Source organism: Rana temporaria, chromosome 11 (genome assembly GCF_905171775.1).
Source record: "Rana temporaria chromosome 11, aRanTem1.1, whole genome shotgun sequence".
Classification (NCBI taxonomy): Eukaryota; Metazoa; Chordata; class Amphibia; order Anura; family Ranidae; genus Rana; species Rana temporaria.
In genome coordinates this window covers 4,986,149-5,007,603 of record NC_053499.1, presented here as the reverse complement: position 1 = coordinate 5,007,603, position 21,455 = coordinate 4,986,149, and the positions used below count along the sequence as shown (strand labels likewise).

The 21,455-nt window shown below is 48.9% G+C and overlaps 1 long non-coding RNA gene across 1 annotated transcript; it reads left to right on the top strand.

Annotated features, from left to right (window-relative positions):
* Positions 1-2,595: 2,595 nt before the first annotated feature.
* On the top strand, positions 2,596-21,048 carry LOC120916967. The gene is made up of 3 exons (XR_005744148.1): positions 2,596-2,701; positions 2,882-2,969; positions 20,865-21,048. It is a non-coding gene; the product is annotated as an uncharacterized LOC120916967 (long non-coding RNA).
* Positions 21,049-21,455: the final 407 nt, after the last annotated feature.

The window sequence follows — 21,455 nt, the reverse complement described above, 5'->3', positions numbered from 1 at the left end:
GAAATTCCAAATTCTGTGGTGCAAGTTTTTTTTTTTTTTTTTTTTTTTTTTTATGTATATATATATATGGCAAGAAATTAAACTTTTTCATTTTTTTTATTTATTTTTTACTGCATAATCTGATTTGGTCACACGGGGAGTGTACATTTATTTTATTTTTTTATGTATATATGCCAAGAATTTAAACTTTTTATTTTTTTTTTCTTTTTTTTTTTTTACACTGCATAATGTGATTTGGTGACACTGGGAGTGTACATTTTTTATTTTTTTTTTATGTATATATGGCAAGAAATTTAACTTTTTATTTATTTTTATTTTTTTACTGCATAATGTGATTTGGTCACACAGGGAGTGTAAATTATAAATTCTAGTCCTATATAAGGAAAAATAAATAAAATAAATCCCTAGTTTATCTAGCGGCAGTATAAATCTTGAACCCGGTCCTGTGTTGGTACAGCTCGGTGACTCGCCATTGGCCGCTGTTGTTCGGTTTATGTGTTGAGTTTATTGAACATTCTCTCATTTTTTTGGAACATGCAGATTTTTTATTTTTTGTTCCATCAGGATTTTTTGCTTTCTCTTCCTTTTTTTTTTTTGTAGAGGCGTACACATTTCCAGAGTCAAGGTAATTAGTTCCAGTCCAACGCCTTTAACGAGTCAATGATTTTACAACTGCCAGGACTTGGGTAATGGAGAAGCGGGCGAGAGAATTATGCACCGAGGGATAAAAACGCCATCTCCCCTCTTCCCCCCGCGCGTGCGTTCGTTCCTTCGATCACGTAGCCTCTTGTCATCACCTTTTTTCCCTTTTTTTTTCCTTTTTTTTTTTTTTTTCAATAGCCTGCGATGTTACACGCAGAGACAATGGCTTTGGAACGCGGCGACATTAAATCCTTTTCTACAGATCTTCCTTTCCCGTCTCTGCCAAGGAGAAAGCTCTACAACTCGCCGTAATTACTTGGCAGAGACAGCGATACCGCGCCGTTCTGCAGAGTCAGAGGCTTTTTTTTTTTTTTTTTCTTTTCAAGCATTTTGTCGAACCTCCCAGAGCGGTGCGCGCCGTTCCCTCGCAATGCTGAACAAATAACAAAACCTTAATGAGTTTTACCGGTTTATTCGTGAAATGTACCTATTGTGGCGCATTGTTGGTCGTTTTTAGCACTATTGACGAAACGCGTCGAAGAATAACTATTAGAGGAACATTTAGAGTGGAAAAGTTTTTTTTACAGATAAAACCAACTCAAATTATTTGGGTTTATAAAGTTTTATACACTACAGAGGTGGTTCTCAACCCCTACAAGGCCGGGGGGCCCGGTACAAGTTCCTGAAACCTTTCATGGCCCAACAGTGAAGAATAAAGTATATAAAAGTATGGGAATGTAAAGATGTACTGAAAGAAGGAATGGAGTTTGTAGAGTGGGTTAGGGGATGCTGCAGCTGACTTGGTGGCCGTGTAGGACAGCTTGTGAGTGGGAGGAATAGTGCCCCATTATTGGTGTCCGTGGAAGGAATGGTGCCCCATCATTGGTGTGTATGGGAGGAATAGTGCCCCATCATTGGTGTCTGTGGGGGGAATTGTGCCTCATTTTTTATGTTAGTGGGAGGAATAGTGCCCCATCATTGGTGTCTGTGGGGGGGAATAGTCCCCCGTCATTGGTGTCTGTTGGGGGAATAGTCCCCCGTCATTGGTGTCAGTGGGGGAAATAGTGCCTCATTCTTGGTGTCAGTGGGGGGAATAGTCCCCCATCATTGGTGTCTGTGGGGGAAATAGTGCCTCATTCTTGGTGTCAGTGGGAGGAATAGTGCCCAACCATTGGTGTCAGTGGGAGGAATAGTGTCCCATCATTGGTGTCAGTGGAAGAAGTAGTCCCCCATCATTGGTGTGTATCAGAGGAATAGTGCCCCATCATTAGTGTCAGTGGGAGGAATAGTGTCCCATCATTGGTGTCAGTGGGAGGAATAGTGACCCATCATTGGTGTCAGTGGAAGAAGTAGTCCCCCATCATTGGTGTCTGTGGGGGAAATAGTGCCTCATTCTTGGTGTCAGTGGGAGGAATAGTGCCCAACCATTGGTGTCAGTGGGAGGAATAGTGTCCCATCATTGGTGTCAGTGGGAGGAATAGTGACCCATCATTGGTGTCAGTGGAAGAAGTAGTCCCCCATCATTGGTGTGTATCAGAGGAATAGTGCCCCATCATTAGTGTCAGTGGGAGGAATAGTGTCCCATCATTGGTGTCAGTGGGAGGAATAGTGTCCCATCATTGGTGTCAGTGGGAGGAATAGTGCCCAACCATTGGTGTCAGTGGGGGGAATAGTGCCCCATCATTGGTGTCTCTACCTGTTCCCACGACCCATCAGGCCCATTGACCAATCACCTTCCATTAAATAGAATAAGGAACGCTCTGCAGTGGGAGTGGCCACACAGAGCTCCTCGTTTTCAATGCTCCTCCATGAGTCTCTGGTCTTCAATGAGAACTCCATAAATAGTATTTTTCTCCTAAGTGTTGCAGTTTTCTCTGAGCCGGCTGCGATTTTGTAGCGTCTCTTCAATGATAGAATATATGATTGTGTCTATCGATGATGTTATTCCACACATTGCTGTCGTCTGCAGTAACTCGCACTGACTGATTACCCTTCATGTGTCTCGTAGGCTCTGGCCGGCTATTTTGACGTGTTCTTCGAGAAGGATTGTCATACGCCAGTAAGTACATCCAGACGCCGGTCCAAATTAATTACGGGAAAGGCTGCGCTTAATTCAGCGCCCCGGGCTATGTTGGAATGAGCTGCTCTTTCCCTGTTGTAAGCATTTAATGTGCGTGTGTTGTCGTCGTGTAATAAAGTAATGTACCGTGATATTACAAATACCGCTCTGTCTCCGCAGGTCGCCTTTTCCACCGGCCCGGCGTGCACCAAAACTCACTGGAAGCAAACGGTTTTCCTTCTGGAGAAACCGATCGACATCAAAGCAGGTAAAATTATGGATGAGGATTAAGGGGTCGGGGTTAGAGGGGTCGGGGTTAGAGGGGTTGGCGTTAGAGGGGTTGGCGTTAGAGGGGTTGGCGTTAGAGGGGTTGGCGTTAGAGGGGTTGGCGTTAGAGGGGTTGGCGTTAGAGGGGTCGGGGTTAGAGGGGTCGGGGTTAGAGGGGTCGGGGTTAGAGGGGTCGGGGTTAGAGGGGTCGGCGTTAGAGGGGTCGGCGTTAGAGGGGTTGGAGTTGGAGGAGTTGGTGTTGGAGGGGTTGGGGTTAGAGGGTTGGGGGTTGGGCTTAGGGTTAGGGTTTTCCCTTAAAGAATAAGATTAGGACTCAGGCATTGGAACAAGGACCTCCCCAGAGGTCAAAGGTCAGAAGGCTGGTTCCCAGAGGTCAAAGGTCACTAGGTGTGGCTGATCCACGCCTCATGACCTAATTGTCAAGAAAACATGAAAAAATTTAAGGGTGAGCTAACATCGGATACCCTCCCATGTGTCCCGGTCTGCCTCCAGGGTTGCCGAGCTTGTCAGCCACCCCCATGGCCGCTCCAAATTTCTGGGGTTTTAAGATCCCTGCGTTTCTCTATTTTCTCTGTGCAGCTCTTTTGGAGGGACCTGATCAATTCTGATTGGTCACAGTCAATCTGGTCCATTCCGGAAGCCCTGCAAGAAAGAGGGGAGCAGGGATTTTAAATTTCTGGAACGCTGGAGCGGCTATGGGGGTGCTGAGAGCTTAACCACTTCCCTACCGGGCCTATTCTGGCACTTCTCTCCTACATGCAAAGCACTTGCCTCCTAAGTTGCGGCGTAGCGTAAATGGGCCGGCCTAAGCGCGCCTAATTCAAATGAGGAACAGGGGGGCGTGTTTTATGTAAATGACTCGTGACCCGACGTGATTTGACGTTTTTAACGAACGGCCCATGCGCCGTCCGTGGACATATCCCAGTGTGCATTGATCCAAAGTACGCCGCAAGGACGTATTGGTTTCGACGTGAACGTAAATTACGTCCAGCCCCATTCACGGACGACTTACGCAAACGACGTAAAATTTTCAAACTTCGACGCGGGAACGACGGCCATACTTAACATTGGCTAGGCCAGCTATTTGTTCGACTAACTTTACGCCGGAAAAAGCCTTACGTAAACGACGTACAAAAATGCGTCCGGCGCACATACGTTTCTGAATCGGCGTATCAAGCTCATTTGCATATTCTACGCCGAACTCAACGGAAGCGCCACCTAGCGGCCAGCGTAAATATGCACCCTAAGATACGACGGCGTAGGAGACTTACGCCGCTCGTATCTTAGCCTAATTTAAGCATATCTGGTTTCTAGAATACGCTTAAATTTACGACGGCGTAGATTTAGAGTTACGACGGCGTATCTACTGATACGCCGGCGTAAACGTCTCTGAATCTCTCTATATATATATATGTATATATATATTTTTTAGCAGACACCCAAGGGAATAAAATGGCGGCCATTGCAACTTTTTATCTCGCATGGTATTTGCGCAATAATTTTTCAAATGTCATGAATTAAAAAATAACAAAACAGTAAAATTAGCCAGATTATTTTGTATAATGTGAAAGATGAAGTTACGCCGAGTAAATAGATACCGAACATGTCACGCTTTAAAATTGCGCACACTCATGGAATGGCGCCAAACTTCAATACTTAAAAATCTCCATAGGCGACGCTTAACTTTTTTTTACAGGTTACCAGTTTAAAATAAGAGGAGGTCTAGGGCTAGAATTATTGCTCTCGCTCTCACGCACGCGGCGATACCTCACATGTGTGGTTTGAACGCCGTTTACATATGTGGGGCGGACTTGCGTGTGTGTGTGTTCGCTTGCGTGTGTGGGAACTACCGGGGGAAAGGGGCGTTTTAAATTATTTTTTATTTTTTTATTCTACTTTTGATCACTTTTATTCCTATTTCAAGGAATGTACACATCCCTTGACACAGGGAGTCAGTCCAGAATCAGATTCAAGTTCAGGGAGCAAGATAAACAAGTCCAGTAGCCAGGCCGGGATCAGATGCAGGAAGCAGGTGGAGAGAAGTTGGGTGCGAGCCAAGGATCAATTTAGAAGGATCAGGTCAGGGCAAGCCGGGTCGGTACACAGATCAGGAACAGCAGATGCACAGAGCTCAGGAATGCAGGACAGGCTGAAGATACACCAGCAATGCGCTAGTGTCAGCAGCGGGTTTGAATAGGCCGGGCATCCACCATGCCGGGTGTGCACCATTGCGCACGCGCCTAGTCACGGCACTGCGCGGCCGCCTAGTCCCGGCGCGCACCTGCCTAGTCCCGGCGCGCGCTTGCCCAACCATGGTGCATGCGCATTAGAGCATCTATTTCCCTGATAACTTTATTACAATACAGGCATAACAGGCTGCACACTGAAGGTGTTTAACTTCAGGTAAGGTTTATTGCAGTGACAGCACACCGCTCACTCCCACCCAAAACCACGCCCCCAACATGTTTCACCCACAGCAGGGCTTAATCATGAGGAGAATTTTCGGTGGGAGTGAGCGATGTGCTGTCATTGCACTAAACCTTGGCTGAAGTTGAATGTCTTTGGCCTGTTATTGTACTATTGTGCTTCTATGCTGTAAATGTTAAGCTCCAGTAGGGGGACGAAACACGCAAGAGGGAGTCTGTGCTTGTGCTGAACAGTAAAGTTGATTTACCCTGTGAAAAATGGTGTGCGTCCCCAGAATTTTGCTGAAATATGTCAATTACAAGTTTATTGCAAAGGAATTCTTTGGATGTTATGTGCTTACGCTATAGATCGGCCATTCCCAACCGGGGTTCCATCAAACTCTAGGGTTCCTCAAGGGCTGGCTAGGGGGTTCCTCAAGGGCTGGCTAGGGGGTTCCTCAAGGGCTGGCTAGGGGGTTCCTCAAGGGCTGGCTAGGGGGGGCTCCTCAAGGGCTGGCTAGGGGGGGTTCCTCAAGGGCTGGCTAGGGGGGGCTCCTCAAGGGCTGGCTAGGGGGGCTCCTCAAGGGCTGGCTAGGGGGGGCTCCTCAAGGGCTGGCTAGGGGGGGCTCCTCAAGGGCTGGCTAGGGGGGGCTCCTCAAGGGCTGGCTAGGGGGGCTCCTCAAGGGCTGGCTAGGGGGGCTCCTCAAGGGCTGGCTAGGGGGCTCCTCAAGCTGTGGCTATCTAACCTCCCATCTGATGGTTCCTGCATACTTCCAGGTCCAATGCCACCTGGCAGAGCCAGCGGCATGACTGCAAGTTTGTCATTCTAGGCCATACCTATAAGGGCGGCACTTGCCACTACCGATGTAGGAGGCGTTTTCCCAATGACCGCTGATGGGGTAATCTTACCAGGGGTTCCTCTGGGGTATATTTTTTTATAGATTTTTAATTATTGTACTTCGAAATCTGACCATTTCTGTTGTTTAAAAGGATTTTGTAGAGATCCCCTTTAAATTTGTAGCTCCTCTACCCTTTTGTTTTTTTCACGTTGCCTCGTGCCTCTCTTTATCCCACCTGCCTCCTGGCGCTTCCTACATTCCCCCCTCCTCCGCACAGCATCAATCTCCATGTCTATCTGCCATCTCCGCGTCAGGAACACAAACCGGCGCGTCTGTCTCATCAATCCGGCTGTGTCTCCGACATGCTCATCCTGTATGTGATGATGCTATGGGGGGCTCTGCGTTAAATACTGCACTGTCTGTCACACCCAGCGAGCGCAGCGATCGTCTGCCGCCAGCGGGGAGGAAGCATATTGTCCTCGTCCCACTGGCTGCCTCCGCATTGCAGTGCCTGGTACAGGCCGTCCTTCTTCTTCTCTCTCTCCATCATTCCCGGAGATCGTATCGGCCTCCTCGTCTGTTCTCCCTCACCCGTCTCCTTAACAAATATTCCTCCGGGCCGATCGTTTTTTTTTTATTATCGCAGCCTGTCAGTCCGCGTGCCGGCTTCCTCCTGCGGCATATCCTTAGAAAACCCCCAAAAACAGGAGCGCTCATCTTTGTCGCACATATGGAGAATGTGAGGAGATCGCAGATAAAGTTTGGAGCACATCAACGTCTCGATCTGTCTGAGAGCAAGGCCAAGGTCCCTGCAAGGTCCCCAGCGAGCCTCGGCGCGACCCGCGGACCCAGCGCGACCCGTGGACCCAGTGCCTGCTCTAAAAAGAAACTGCATTATAATGACTGAAAAAAAGCTTTGAACCGTCTTATAAGGTGACCCTGTAATAAGTCATTGTTTAAACCCTGTAATTTAATAAATCCGTTTTCCCCCAATTACTGAATTCTCATACCAGCTTTAACATGTCCTACATGTCCTAGCATTGACTCGGCAGCTCAGCTCCCCCTTCCCAGCAGAGACTCAACATCTCCCCCCCCCCCCACATACCCCTATTCCCAGCAAAGACTCAGAATCTCAGCTCCCCCCCTCCCAGCAGAGACTCGGCAGCTCACCCCCCACATACCTCCATTCCCAGCAAAGACTCGGAATCTCAGCTCCCCCCCTCCCAGCAGAGACTCAGCAGCTCACCCCCCACATACCTCCATTCCCAGCAAAGACTCAGAATCTCAGCTCCCCCCCTCCCAGCAGAGACTCAACATCTCCCCCCCCACATACCTCCATTCCCAGCAAAGACTCAGAATCTCAGCTCCCCCCCTCCCAGCAGAGACTCAGCAGCTCACCCCCCACCCCCATTCCCAGCAAAGACTCAGCATCTCAGCTTCCCGATCCAAACCGAACCTCAGCAGCTCCCCTCTGCCAACAGAATTTCAGAAGCTCCGTTCCCCCCTCCCAGCAGAGACTCTGCATCCTTGCTTTCCCCCCTACAGCAGAAACTCAGCAGCTCAGCTTCCCCATTCCAGCAGAAACTCCATAGCTCAGCTCCCCCCTACAAGCAGAGACTTGGCTGCCTACGGTAGCTCCCCCCTCTCAGCAGCTCCATTCCCCCCTCCCGGAAGAGACTCGGCAGCCCTGCTTTCCCCCTACAGCAGAAACTCAGCAGCTCAGCTCCCCCCTTCCATCAGAAACTCCATAGCTTAGCTCCCCCCTAAAAGCAGAGACTTGGCTGCCTAGCTCCCCCTCTCAGCAGCTCCATTCCCCCCTCCCGGCAGAGACTCGGCAGCCCTGCTTTCCCCCTACAGCAGAAACTCAGCAGCTCAGCTCCCCCCTTCCAGCAGAAACTCCATAGCTCAGATCCCCCCTACAAGCAGAGACTTGGCTGCCTAGCTCCCCCCTCTCAGCAGCTCCATTCCCCCCTCCCGGAAGAGACTCGGCAGCCCTGCTTTCCCCCTACAGCAGAAACTCAGCAGCTCAGCTCCCCCCTTCCAGCAGAAACTCCATAGCTCAGATCCCCCCTACAAGCAGAGACTTGGCTGCCTAGCTCCCCCCTCTCAGCAGCTCCATTCCCCCCTCCCGGCAGAGACTCGGCAGCCCTGCTTTCCCCCTACAGCAGAAACTTGGCAGCTCAGCACCTCCCCTTTTCAGCAAAACGTCAGCAGCTCAGTTCCCCATCCCATCAGAGACTCAGCAGCTCACTCCCCCCCGCCAAGCAGAGACTTGGCATCTCATATCCCCCTCCCAGCAGAGACTCAGCAGCTCACTCCCCCCCCCCACATACCCCTATTCCCAGCAAAGACTCAGAATCTCAGCTCCCCCCCTCCCAGCAGAGACTCGGCAGCTCACCCCCCACATACCTCCATTCCCAGCAAAGACTCGGAATCTCAGCTCCCCCCCTCCCAGCAGAGACTCAGCAGCTCACCCCCCACATACCTTTATTCCCAGCAAAGACTCAGAATCTCAGCTCCCCCCCTCCCAGCAGAGACTCAACATCTCCCCCCCCACATACCTCCATTCCCAGCAAAGACTCAGAATCTCAGCTCCCCCCCTCCCAGCAGAGACTCAGCAGCTCACCCCCCACCCCCATTCCCAGCAAAGACTCAGCATCTCAGCTTCCCGATCCAAACCGAACCTCAGCAGCTCCCCTCTGCCAACAGAATTTCAGAAGCTCCGTTCCCCCCTCCCAGCAGAGACTCTGCATCCTTGCTTTCCCCCCTACAGCAGAAACTCAGCAGCTCAGCTTCCCCATTCCAGCAGAAACTCCATAGCTCAGCTCCCCCCTACAAGCAGAGACTTGGCTGCCTACGGTAGCTCCCCCCTCTCAGCAGCTCCATTCCCCCCTCCCGGAAGAGACTCGGCAGCCCTGCTTTCCCCCTACAGCAGAAACTCAGCAGCTCAGCTCCCCCCTTCCATCAGAAACTCCATAGCTTAGCTCCCCCCTAAAAGCAGAGACTTGGCTGCCTAGCTCCCCCTCTCAGCAGCTCCATTCCCCCCTCCCGGCAGAGACTCGGCAGCCCTGCTTTCCCCCTACAGCAGAAACTCAGCAGCTCAGCTCCCCCCTTCCAGCAGAAACTCCATAGCTCAGATCCCCCCTACAAGCAGAGACTTGGCTGCCTAGCTCCCCCCTCTCAGCAGCTCCATTCCCCCCCTCCCGGAAGAGACTCGGCAGCCCTGCTTTCCCCCTACAGCAGAAACTCAGCAGCTCAGCTCCCCCCTTCCAGCAGAAACTCCATAGCTCAGATCCCCCCTACAAGCAGAGACTTGGCTGCCTAGCTCCCCCCTCTCAGCAGCTCCATTCCCCCCTCCCGGCAGAGACTCGGCAGCCCTGCTTTCCCCCTACAGCAGAAACTTGGCAGCTCAGCACCTCCCCTTTTCAGCAAAACGTCAGCAGCTCAGTTCCCCATCCCATCAGAGACTCAGCAGCTCACTCCCCCCCGCCAAGCAGAGACTTGGCATCTCATATCCCCCTCCCAGCAGAGACTCAGCAGCTCACTCCCCCTGGAATCAAGCAACTGATCAGCAAGTTGCACAGCTAAGGTCAACAGCATCCAGTGGTGGACAGCAGGGAGGAGCATGCACATCTAAAGGGAGAACAGCTCTTGTAGACTCCGCCTCAATCCCTTTCCCCCTCCAGCTCTCAGATAATTACACCGACTTCAATGACTTTGAAAGGAACGCAAATCTTGGTTTATCCACCAAAAATAGGTTTGTTTTGGACGGCCGTCGTTTGTCAGCGGCGGCTTTATGGGGTAAAATTCCCTGGCCGATGTTTGCTGACAGTATAACGGATCGGGGGTGAGCCGTCCGCGCAGTGCAAAGATGCGGGCATCTGCTGTGAAATCTGTGCGGTGGTGTCCTCAATATGCTGAGGATCTTTCAGAGGAGCGCCATGCTGGCCCGGGGCTCCGGCGACTTGGCAAACCTTCGTTGTAGGTCGCGGCAGGATTTATCGCCCGGAGCCAAGACTTAGTCGCTGCACGGCGCGGTTTATTTTTTAATTGTTAGAGGGACATTGTTACTCAATAATAAATATTCCGTATATACTCGAGTATAAGCCGAGTATCGGCCTAAACTGAGGGAAGAAAAAAAATCGTATATATTTTTTGGGGGATATTTATTATAGAAAAAAGTAAAAAATATTGCATCTTTTTTCAAAATTGTCGCTCTATTTTTGTTTATAGCGCAAAAAATAAAAACCGCAGAGGTGATCAAATACCACCAAAATAAAGCTCTATTTGTGGGAAAAAAAGGACGCCAATTTTGTTTGGGAGCCGCAGTGCCGAATCGCAAAAACTGGCCAGGTCCTTTACCTGCGTAAAGGTCCAGGTCTTAAGTGGTTAAGCGGTTAAAAAGAAAAAAATCCCATGTACAGTGGAACCTTGGTTTATGAGTAATGCAGTTAACGGGCGTTTTGAAAGACGTTCGGCAATAGATCCGAGATCAGCCGAGCTGCCCCTGAGTACTTCTGAGGCTCCCAATTTTGAGTTTCATAAACTGTTGGGCGTGTATCGTGTGACATAAAAATTTGGAACTACCGCTATTTTATTCTCTGGAGTGTCTGCTTTCACAAAATACATCGGCCCAGATCCACGAAGAACTTACGGCGGCGTATCTATTGATACGGCGCGTAATTTCTACGATGCGCCGGCGTATCTTTGTTTTGTATTCACAAAACAAAGATACGCCAGAATGTGGGCTAGATCCGACTGACGTACGTCTTAGTACGCCGTCGGATCTTAGGGTGCATATTTACGCTGGCCGATAGGTGGCGCTTCCGTTGATTTCCGCGTAGAGTATGCAAATTAACTAGATACGCCGATTCTCAAACGTACGTCCGCCTGGCGCAACTTTTTTTTACGTCGTTTGCGTAAGGCTTTTTCCGGTGTATAGTTACCCCTGCCTCTATGAGGCGTACGCAATGTTAAGTATGGACGTCGGGCCAGCGTCGAATTTTTCACGTAAAACGTTCGCGAATAGGGCTTTGCGTAAATTACATTCACGTCGTCTAGGCATTGAGCGGGCGTAATTTAATTTGAAAATTCGACGTGATTAAACTGAGCATGCGCGCGCCGTTCGAAAAAAGCGTCATTTACGTGGGGCCATGCTTAGTTTACATAAAACACACCCCCCTGTTCCTCATTTGATTTAGGCGCACGTACGCCGGCACATTTATGCTACGCTGCCGTAACTTTAGACGCAAGTGCTTTGTGAATACAGCACTTGCCCCTCAAAGTTGCGGCGGCATAGCGTAACTACGATACGCTACGCCCATTTAAATTTACGCCTATCTACGTGGATCTGGCCCATCATGTTCTGGGGTTTTTATGTAATCTTGTGGCCTAATTTTTTTTGTTTTAAACGTGCGCATAAAGAAAAAAAAAACGCAAAAAAAAACGGCTCAGGGATCAGAAGGGTTAAGCGCTAAGCTGCGCCCCTGTATTGGTTGATCCCGCGTCACTTTCCCGCTATGGCCGGTGAAGGGAGACGGGTCGGGATTAGTATGCCGCGAATCGACGTGACCCCGACCAGAAATGAATTAACCTCGGATCAATTCTCGTCTATGGACCCCGTCCACTGCTCACCCACCGGAACCCGCGCGGGGCTGTCGGGGGATGGTGGGAGAGATGGTGGGAGGAGTCATTCGGGATTTATTGGTGTTTATGTAATGGGATGATTTTTAAATAAAAAATAAAATCTGGAACTCTTTTCTACAACCGAAAATTCTTGTTACTCTTCAAATAATCTTTTGGTCTTAATGAATCTCTTATTATACGTCCGACTTTTATATAAAGGGACAAAGGTTGTGAGACGCCTACAGCAGAGCGGCGCGATTCTGGCCAAAAAGAGAGTCGCAATTTTTTTGCTTAGGATAAAGATCGTGATTCTCGCAGCGAAAATCTTTTACATTATGCACAAAAAATTCAGGGCTAAGTTTACTGGTGCGTTTTTTTTCTTTTTATTCATTAACCACTTAACCCCCGGACCATATTGCTGCCCAAAGACCAGAGCACTTTTTGCGTTTCGGGACTGCATCGCTTTAACTGACAATTGCGCGGTCGTGCGACGTGGCTCCCAAACAAAATTGGCGTCCTTTTTTCCCCACAAATAGAGCTTTCTTTTGGTGGTATTTGATCACCTCTGCGTTTTTTAGTTTTTGCGCTATAAACAAAAATAGAGCGACAATTTTGAAAACAATGAATATTTTATTACTTTTTACCATAATAAATATCCCCCAAAAAAAGATATAAAAAAACAGTTTAGGCCGATACGTATTCTTCTACATATTTTTTGGTAAAAAAAATCGCAATAAGCGTTTAGCGATTGGTTTGCGCAACATGTATAGCGTTTACAAAATAAGGGATAGTTTTTTTGCATTATTATTTTATTTATTTTTTTACTACTAATGGTAGACTGCGACATTATGGCGGACACAACGGACAATTTTGACACGTTTTTAGACCATTGTCATTTTCACAGCGAAAAGTGCTAAAAAAATGCACTGATTACTGTGAAAATGACAATTGCAGTTTAAGAGTTAACCCCTACAGCACCCCCTAGTGGTTAAGTGTGACCTCATATGTGTTTTTAACTGTAGGGGGGAAGGGGGTGGACGTGTGACGTCAGTGATCGTCTTTCCCTATATCAGGGAACACACGATCACTGACACTACCACATTAAAGAACGGGGAAGCTGTGTTTACACTCACCTCTCCCCGTTCTTCAGCTCCTGTGACTGATCACGGGACACTGGCGGCGATCGGGTCCCGCAGCGTTTCGGACCGGGTCGCGGGCCGCGCGCCCCACGGCTGGGCATTTAAAGGGGACGTACCCTTACGTGATTGTGCCCAGCCGTGCCATTCTGCCAACGTATATCGGCGTTGGGCGGTCCAAAGGGTTTTTAAACTTTCCTAATTTACACACAGAAGTCTATTCCTTTGATATAAAAGACAAATTGATACAATGTTTAGACTTAACGTTCCACTGATAAAGAATGTTGTAAAACTTGTCAGACTGCCCAGACTTTGACTTTTGATGGCTGAGAGCAGAGAGAAAATTCTCTGCATACCAAAGATCGGGAAACCCTTTGCCAAGATCTCAACGGGAAAAATCACGATAACGATTCTTGGCGATTAATCGTGCAGCGCTAACCTACAGCATTGAACACCGGAGGGGGGTTGGTATTTTTCAACACCCCCCAGCTCAACATGAAAGAAAATGTATACACACCCGGCCACTTTATTTGCCGGTCCGTCCAGCCTTGTCGGTGTCCGACGCGTCCGTCTGCCGGGGGTTGCAGCGTTGTGTGTTTGAGTTTGCCGCCTCGGTCGAGCTGTGCAGAGCTGGATTTCCGGTGTGTTCGGCTTCTCTCGGCTCCTCTCGCTTGGCTGCGGGCGGAAGCCGAGCGTGGCCGAGCATAGCCAAGTGCGCAGTACACTCGACTCGGTCTTTGTCGGCGGCGCTCAAAGACAGCGGGGATCGGCGTATAACGCGCACCCACGATTTCCCCCTGATTTTAAGGGGAAAAAAGTGCGCGTTATACGCCGATAAATACGGTAATCATTCCTGAATATATTAAAGGAGTTAATGGTATGAACCTTCCTTTAGGGGGCGTGTCTTATTGGTGTGCAAACTTTTATTTTTTATTCAGTGAAGTGAAAAATACCAATTTTCTGAGCGGCATCATTGCTTCTGATTTAAAATTAGTACATTTGCTCAGTGACATTTATCGTGGAAAGAAAACAATAGACCAGCTTACCTACAGATTACAAAGGCTGGAGTATAAAAGGGGGGCAGGCTGTGCCCCAACCAAAGCTGCATTCACAACATGCGGGTGCGAGGGAGCATGCGCACGTTCCTATGCGCCGTGTGTAGGGCAGCATCATTCATTTTCAACGGGCTGCCCTAAACTATTTAAAAAACGTAAAAGAAGTCTTTGACCCTTTTGGAAAATCGCACCACAACGAACCGCGCGGTGCTGGTTTGAGAGCCCCATAAAAGCCCCTTGCCGGTTGTTAACACCGATACCGATCTGCTACCAAATGGTTAACATTGCGATCGGCTATTGCTGCGGTTTTCACCATTCTACACCCTTGCTGTAATGGCTTTCTCGTGACAACAGAGATGAATTCCCTCCTTCTCCTTGTCATGTATGTAGCATCCTTGCTGAAGGACTGCTGAGATCACAGATTACCAGATAACATTGAATTGTTTCCAGTCAAGCCGCTTCGTCAGCTATAATGAAGAATTAAGACTGAAGGATCGGCTTGGATCAGCTGCGGAAACGTCATTCGACTATCTATCCCACCACCAGGATAAATGGAGACCTTCACAGGCCTATTGAATTGGCTTTAATCCGTCAGACCTGACTTGTAGATAGGCAGAAAGGATGACAGGGAACTGAAGAGAGTGCAGAGAAGAGCCACCAATCTGATAAGAGAAATGGAGGAGCTCAGCTACGAGGAATGATTAACTGATCGGAATTTATTCTTCCCTATTAACAGGCAATTAAGGGATATGACCGCCATGAATAAATACCGTGACCTTGGTGCAAGGTCATTCACTTTACGGTCATTGCAAAGGACAAGGGGCACTCTTTGTATCTGCATGAAAATAGGTTTAATCTTGACATATGTAAAGGCTTCTACGGTATGAATGTGGAATAGACTTCCTCAGGAGATGATTCTGGCATAGACTTCCTCAGGAGATAATTCTGGCATAGACTTCCTCGGGAGATAATTCTGGCATAGACTTCCTCAGGAGATGATTCTGGCATAGACTTCCTCAGGAGATAATTCTGGCATAGACTTCCTCAGGAGATGATTCTGGCCTAGACTTCCTCAGGAGATGATTCTGGCCTAGACTTCCTCAGGAGATGATTCTGACCTAGACTTCCTCAGGAGATGATTCTGGCATAGACTTCCTCAGGAGATGATTCTGGCATAGACTTCCTCAGGAGATGATTCTGGCCTAGACTTCCTCAGGAGATGATTCTGGCCTAGACTTCCTCAGGAGATGATTCTGGCCTAGACTTCCTCAGGAGATGATTCTGGCCTAGACTTCCTCTGGAGATGATTCTGGCCTAGACTTCCTCAGGAGATGATTCTGGCCTAGACTTCCTCAGGAGATGATTCTGGCCTAGACTTCCTCAGGAGATGATTCTGGCATAGACTTCCTCAGGAGATGATTCTAGCATAGACTTCCTCAGGAGATGATTCTGGCCTAGACTTCCTCAGGAGATGATTCTGGCCTAGACTTCCTCAGGAGATGATTCTGGCCTAGACTTCCTCAGGAGATAATTCTGGCCTAGACTTCCTCTGGAGATGATTCTGGCCTAGACTTCCTCTGGAGATGATTCTGGCCTAGACTTCCTCAGGAGATGATTCTGGCCTAGACTTCCTCAGGAGATGATTCTGGCCTAGACTTCCTCAGGAGATGATTCTGGCCTAGACTTCCTCAGGAGATGATTCTGGCATAGACTTCCTCAGGAGATGATTCTGGCATAGACTTTCTCAGGAGATAATTATGGCATAGACTTCCTCAGGAGGTGATTCTGGCATAGATTTCCTCAGAAGATGATTCTGGCATAGACTTCCTCAGGAGATAATTCTGGCATAGACTTCCTCAGGAGATAATTCTGGCATAGACTTCCTCAGGAGATAATTCTGGCATAGACTTCCTCAGGAGATAATTCTGGCATAGGCTTTCTATGGAGCTAATGCTGTAATAGACTTCCTCTGGAGCTAATGCTGTAATAGACTTCCTCAGGAGATAATTCTGGCATAGACTTCCTCTGGATTCTTCCCAATGACACCAACAATGGGTCCCAGTGACACCAGTGATGGGGCACAATTCCTCCCAATGACACTGATAGGGCCAATTCCTCTCAATGACACCAACAATGGGTCCCAGTGACACCAGTGATGGGGCACAATTCCTCCTAATGACACCGATGGGGCCAATTCCTCCCAGTGACACCAACAATTGGGCCAATTCCTACCAATGACATCGAGGATGGGGCACAGTTCCTCTGAATGACACCAACAATGGGTCCCAGTGACACCAGTAATGGGGCACAGTTCCTCCCAATGACACTGATAGGGCCAATGACGCCAACAATGGGGCCAATGACACCAACAATGGGTCCCAGTGACACCAGTGATGTGGCACACTTCCTCCCAATGACACTGATAGGGCCAATTCCTCTGAATGACACCAACAATGGGTCCCAGTGACACCAGTAATGGAACATAATTCCTCCCAATGACACCAATGGTGGGGAATTGTTTACTCCCCCTGATGCTGGAACATTTTGTACTCCCGATGGCCACAGTCCCCCCCCCCCCCCCTCATAAAATTTGAAGGACAGTAAACTGGCCCTTTGTTTAGAAAGTTTAGAGACCCCTGACCTAGATCATGAAGAAACCGCAGCACAACGATGACCTCATCCCTGTAGTTTTCTCCTGTTAGCATGTCCACTGTGTTAGACTGACAGCACTTTGTAAGGCAGCAGAGCTCTGATTGGCTCCCAGAGTGTAACAGGATTGGGGTCTCTTTTCTAGGTGAGGTAGAAATGCGTTTCATTCCTGTTTTAGCGACTCCATGGCTCGATGTAATCATTTTTTTTTTCTATATCTGCCTGGAGTTCGGCTCTCATGTAAATCACGGCGTCGGCTGTTCCCAGCGAGCGGTAAAATTACAGATATCGGTATCTCCGCTCTTCGCTGTACACGTGTTTATCCCGGGCAATTTGTAAGCAGATGGCGCGCCGATCGTTGTAAGTTTATTTGTAAGCCGACTTAAGTGGTCTCCGAGGGGCAAATAAAAGCGCATAATAGGGTAATAATGAAATGTATTCTGTCCTAATCTCCCCGGCTCCGCCGCCGAGCGCCGCTCTGGCAAGCCGGAGGGGGACGATAAGAGCAAGGTGAAGTGGATCTATCCCGGAGAGACTCTCTCGGCGGCTCCGGGGGCCAGCTGAGCGCTCGGGAAACATCAGTCATCTGATATCTACATGACACTGATTAATTGTGCCGATCATGGCGAGGTGTTTCCGAGGCTCCGGTGCTCCGTTCAGCTGCGAGGAGAATACTGCACAAAGCAGATTGAAGGCTCAGCCGGAAAATTATACATTGATTACCTCTTCGCTGAACGGTCTTCTGGAGCAGGGAGATTTGGAAAGGAAACTCGTCCAGAGAGAAATACGAAATGCTGGTTGCCTGGCTGCTGTTGCGATACTTTGATTAGGAGCAGGGCAGCCATCAGGAATTATGGGGCCCCTTACACAGCTTCAGGCATGTGCCCCCTGTAGCAGAGAACCGGGGGGGGGGGGGGGCTGCTGCCTGAAATTGAGAAGTGGGGGGGCTGCTGCGAATTGAGAAGCGGAGGGGGGGGGGGCCTTTACAAAAAAAAGTAGAAATAAAGAAAAATATATATAACCTCTGGGCCCTTTAATAAAAAATAAATATATATATTTATATATATATATATATATATATTATTAAAAATTTTTATAAAAAGAAATTACAAAAAAGGGGGGTTGCCATCCGGGACCTCTGGGCCCTTTAATAATAATAATAATAATAAAAAAAATAAACATTTTATAAAAAGAAAAAAAGGTTTCCACATGGGGCCCTGGGGACCTCTGAGCCCTTTAATAAAAAAATATATATATATATATATATATATATATATATATATATATATATATATATATATAAAGAAATAAAATAATATAAAAAAAATGTATTTTTTTTATAAAAAAAAGGGGGGTTGCCATCTGGGGACCTCTGGGCACCTCTGGGCCCTATAATAATAATAAATATATATATATATATATATATATATATATATATATATATATATAAAATAAATAAATATATACACAAATATTTTTTTTTATTATTAAAAAAGGGGGGTTGTCATCCGGGGCCCTGGGGATCCCCTAAAAAAAATGGTCCTTTAATGAAAAATAAAATAAAAATAAATTAGAATTTTTTTTTTATAAAAAAATAAATAGAAAAAAGGGGGGGTTGCCATCCGGGGCCCTGGGGGCCTTCGGGGGCCCCTGGGGACCTCCGGACCTCTAAAAAAAATTGGCCCTTTAATAAAAAATAAAATAAAAATATAATAAATATATATATATATTTATAAAAAAAGGAGAGTTGCCATATGGGGCCCCGGGGACCTCCAGGCCCCTAAAAAACAAAAAAAAAACTAAAAAAAAAAAAATATATATATATATTTTTTTTTAAAAGGGGGTTGCCATCCGGGCCCCTGGGGACCTCCGGGCCCCTTACATGTGTACTGCCTGTACCCCCCTGATGGCGGCCCTGATTGGGAGGAACGATTGGGCTTGATGCTGAATACTTATTCTGGATCAATAACTGAATGGTATGCAAGCAGCTAACAGTCGGTAAAGGCAGTCTTAGTATTCCCCTTAAAATCGGGTTTTATGCGACTGCGTCAATCACAGAACCTTTTCATCCCAAACCCCTCTTTAGTTCCAGAGCCTTTTATTCCTTGAATCCCAGAGGTCTTTCTCCTCTATACCCCCCTCCTCCCCTTTAGGTTCTAATAGGTGGATTCAGGTAGGCGGGCGCATAGTTGCGGCGGCGTAGCGTATGGCATTTACACTACGCCGCCGTAAGTTTGCAAGGCAAGTACTGTATTCACAAAGTACTTGCCTGCAAAGTTACGGCGGCGTAGCGTAAATGCGGCGGGCGTAAGCGCGCCTGATTTAAAATAGGCTGAGGGGGCGTGTTTTATGTTAATTAGGCTTGACCTGACGTGATTGACGTTTTTTTGGAACGGCGCATGCACCCAGGGCCGGTCCTAGGGTCACAGACGCCTGGGTGCAGAAATATTTCTGGCGCCCCCACATGGGCGTGGTCATCTTACTAACTCCTCCTATTTAAACATGTTTCTATGGCTACGACTAAAACAAAGAGATGCTCCCCTAAGAAGTCTTCATTAGTGTCCCCCATCAGAGCCCCCCACAGCAGGTGTCCCCCATCAGAACCCCCCACAGCAGGTGTCCCCCATCAGAGCCCCCCACAGCAGGTGTCCCCCATCAGAGCCCCCCCACAGCAGGTGTCCCCCATCAGAGCCCCCCCCACAGCAGGTGTCCCCCATCAGAGCCCCCCACAGCAGTTGCCCCCCATCAGAGCCCCCCCACAGCAGGTGTCCCCCATCAGAGCCCCCCACATCAGGTGTCCCCCATCAGAGCCCCCCCCCCCCCCACAGCAGGTGTCCCCATCGGAGCCCCCCACATCAGGTGTCCCCATAGATCAGTACTTGTCCAATAGATCCCTGTAGCTCGGGCTCGCTGGGAGCAGAAGCACTTTACAGGGGCGGGGCATATGTGGCATCTTTGGTTACTTGGAGGGTGGCACTCGGAGAGCATTTCTGGGAGTGCACGGGATGATTGGCAGCAGCTCCGGCCAACCCAGAAGCCTCTCATCACACCGCCTATGGGAGAAGAGCCGACACACGCAGAGGGGGCGGGGCAAACAGGAGACTGCTGGAGCCTAGTGCCGGAACGTGTTTCGGTAATTGGCTCCGCTGTGGTACCCAGCCCGGATTCCGGGGACAGCGGGAGGTATGTGCTCTTGTCAGTTGCCAGCGGAGAGAGCAAGCGGGGTGGGGAACCGCAGCACTCGCTACATGCGCTCTGCCTCTGGACACAGACAAGGAGGAGGGAGGGGAGCACTTGGAGCCTCGGCGCCCCCACCTCTGCAGGGCCTGGGTGCGGAGCATCCTGTGCACCCTGCCTAGGATCGGCCCTGCATGCGCCGTCTGCCTACATATCCCAGTGTGCATTGCGGCTAAGTACGCCGCGTGGTCCTATTGATTTCGACGTGGACGTAAATGACGTAAATCGCTATTCACGGACGACTTACGCAAACAACGTCGAACATTTAGACACGGGAACGGAGGCCATACTTAACATTACTATTCCAGCTATTTGATGGAATAACTTTAGGCCTGATAATGCGTTACGTAAACAGCGTATCTTTACTGCGTCGGGCAGGCGTACGTTCGTGAATCGGCGTATCTAGTGATTTACATATTCTACCTCGACCGCAATGGAAGCGCCACCTAGCGGCCAGCCTAAATATTGCACCCTAAGATAGGACGGCGCAGGCCGTCGTATCTTAGATAGGTTTAAGTGTATCTGAGATTGAGAATACACTTAAACTTAGGTCGGCGCAGATTCCGAGTTAGGCTATCAGTAGATACGCCGTCCTCACTGTCTGTGAATCGGGTGGCGGGCAGCGGCGCGACTCTGGATGCGCGCCGGGCCCTTCCCGTGGATCGCCCCAGCTGCGGTGGGCGCCCCCTTCCCGTCAGCCGCCCCTCCTGCCCTTCGTGGGGTCGGGAGGGTGTCGGCGGGCGCGGCGGGGGTCAGTACGAGTGAATCTACCTATAAGCCTTTTTTTCCCCAAATACATGCTTTACTTAGGAGGTACCCTTGTCCCGGCCCCTGAAAGGTACAAGAGTATCACTTACCTGTATGTATGGCGGCAGCATTAGACCTACAGATGGTATCAACTTTTGTTCTTTTTGTTTTTCTCTCTGCAGGTGAGGTCTTGGCGGGGAAGATATTCGTGCGCAAGAACCGGAAGGACCCGCGTTCCCTCCTTCTAACCCTTACCCTGGACAGCGCGACACAAACCTATATCGTGCAATAGACGCACAGGCTGCTGAAAACTCAAGTCTTTTTTTCTAGATATATTCATTGAAATAAATTTATTAAAACATTTAATTTTTATGGTGTTGTTTGCAGTTTCCCAAAGCAAAATGACTTTAAAAATGCTCTGCCACTTGTGACTTGGCCGGGAAGCTGCGCCGCCTCTACTGATGATGTGCTGTTAGGCCCCGCCCCCTTCCTCTGTTAGTAAATAGGGGAGCCTCCTCGGATATGAGCGTCGGATATCCCAGGAGGAGCCAGGACACCGCCGTCATTCGCCTAGCCACTAGGCGCCCGCGCTATAGCCGAATGACGGCTAGAGTGCGGACCCCATTTGCCGGGAGGACGTCAATAGACGTCCTCCACTTTGCACGCGCCCTGTGCTCCAGTGGCGGCTGGTGCTCAAAATTTTTGGGGAGGGCGCAAACGAAAAGAAAAAAATTGCAGCCTCACTGTGCCCATCAAATGCAGCCACTGTGCCA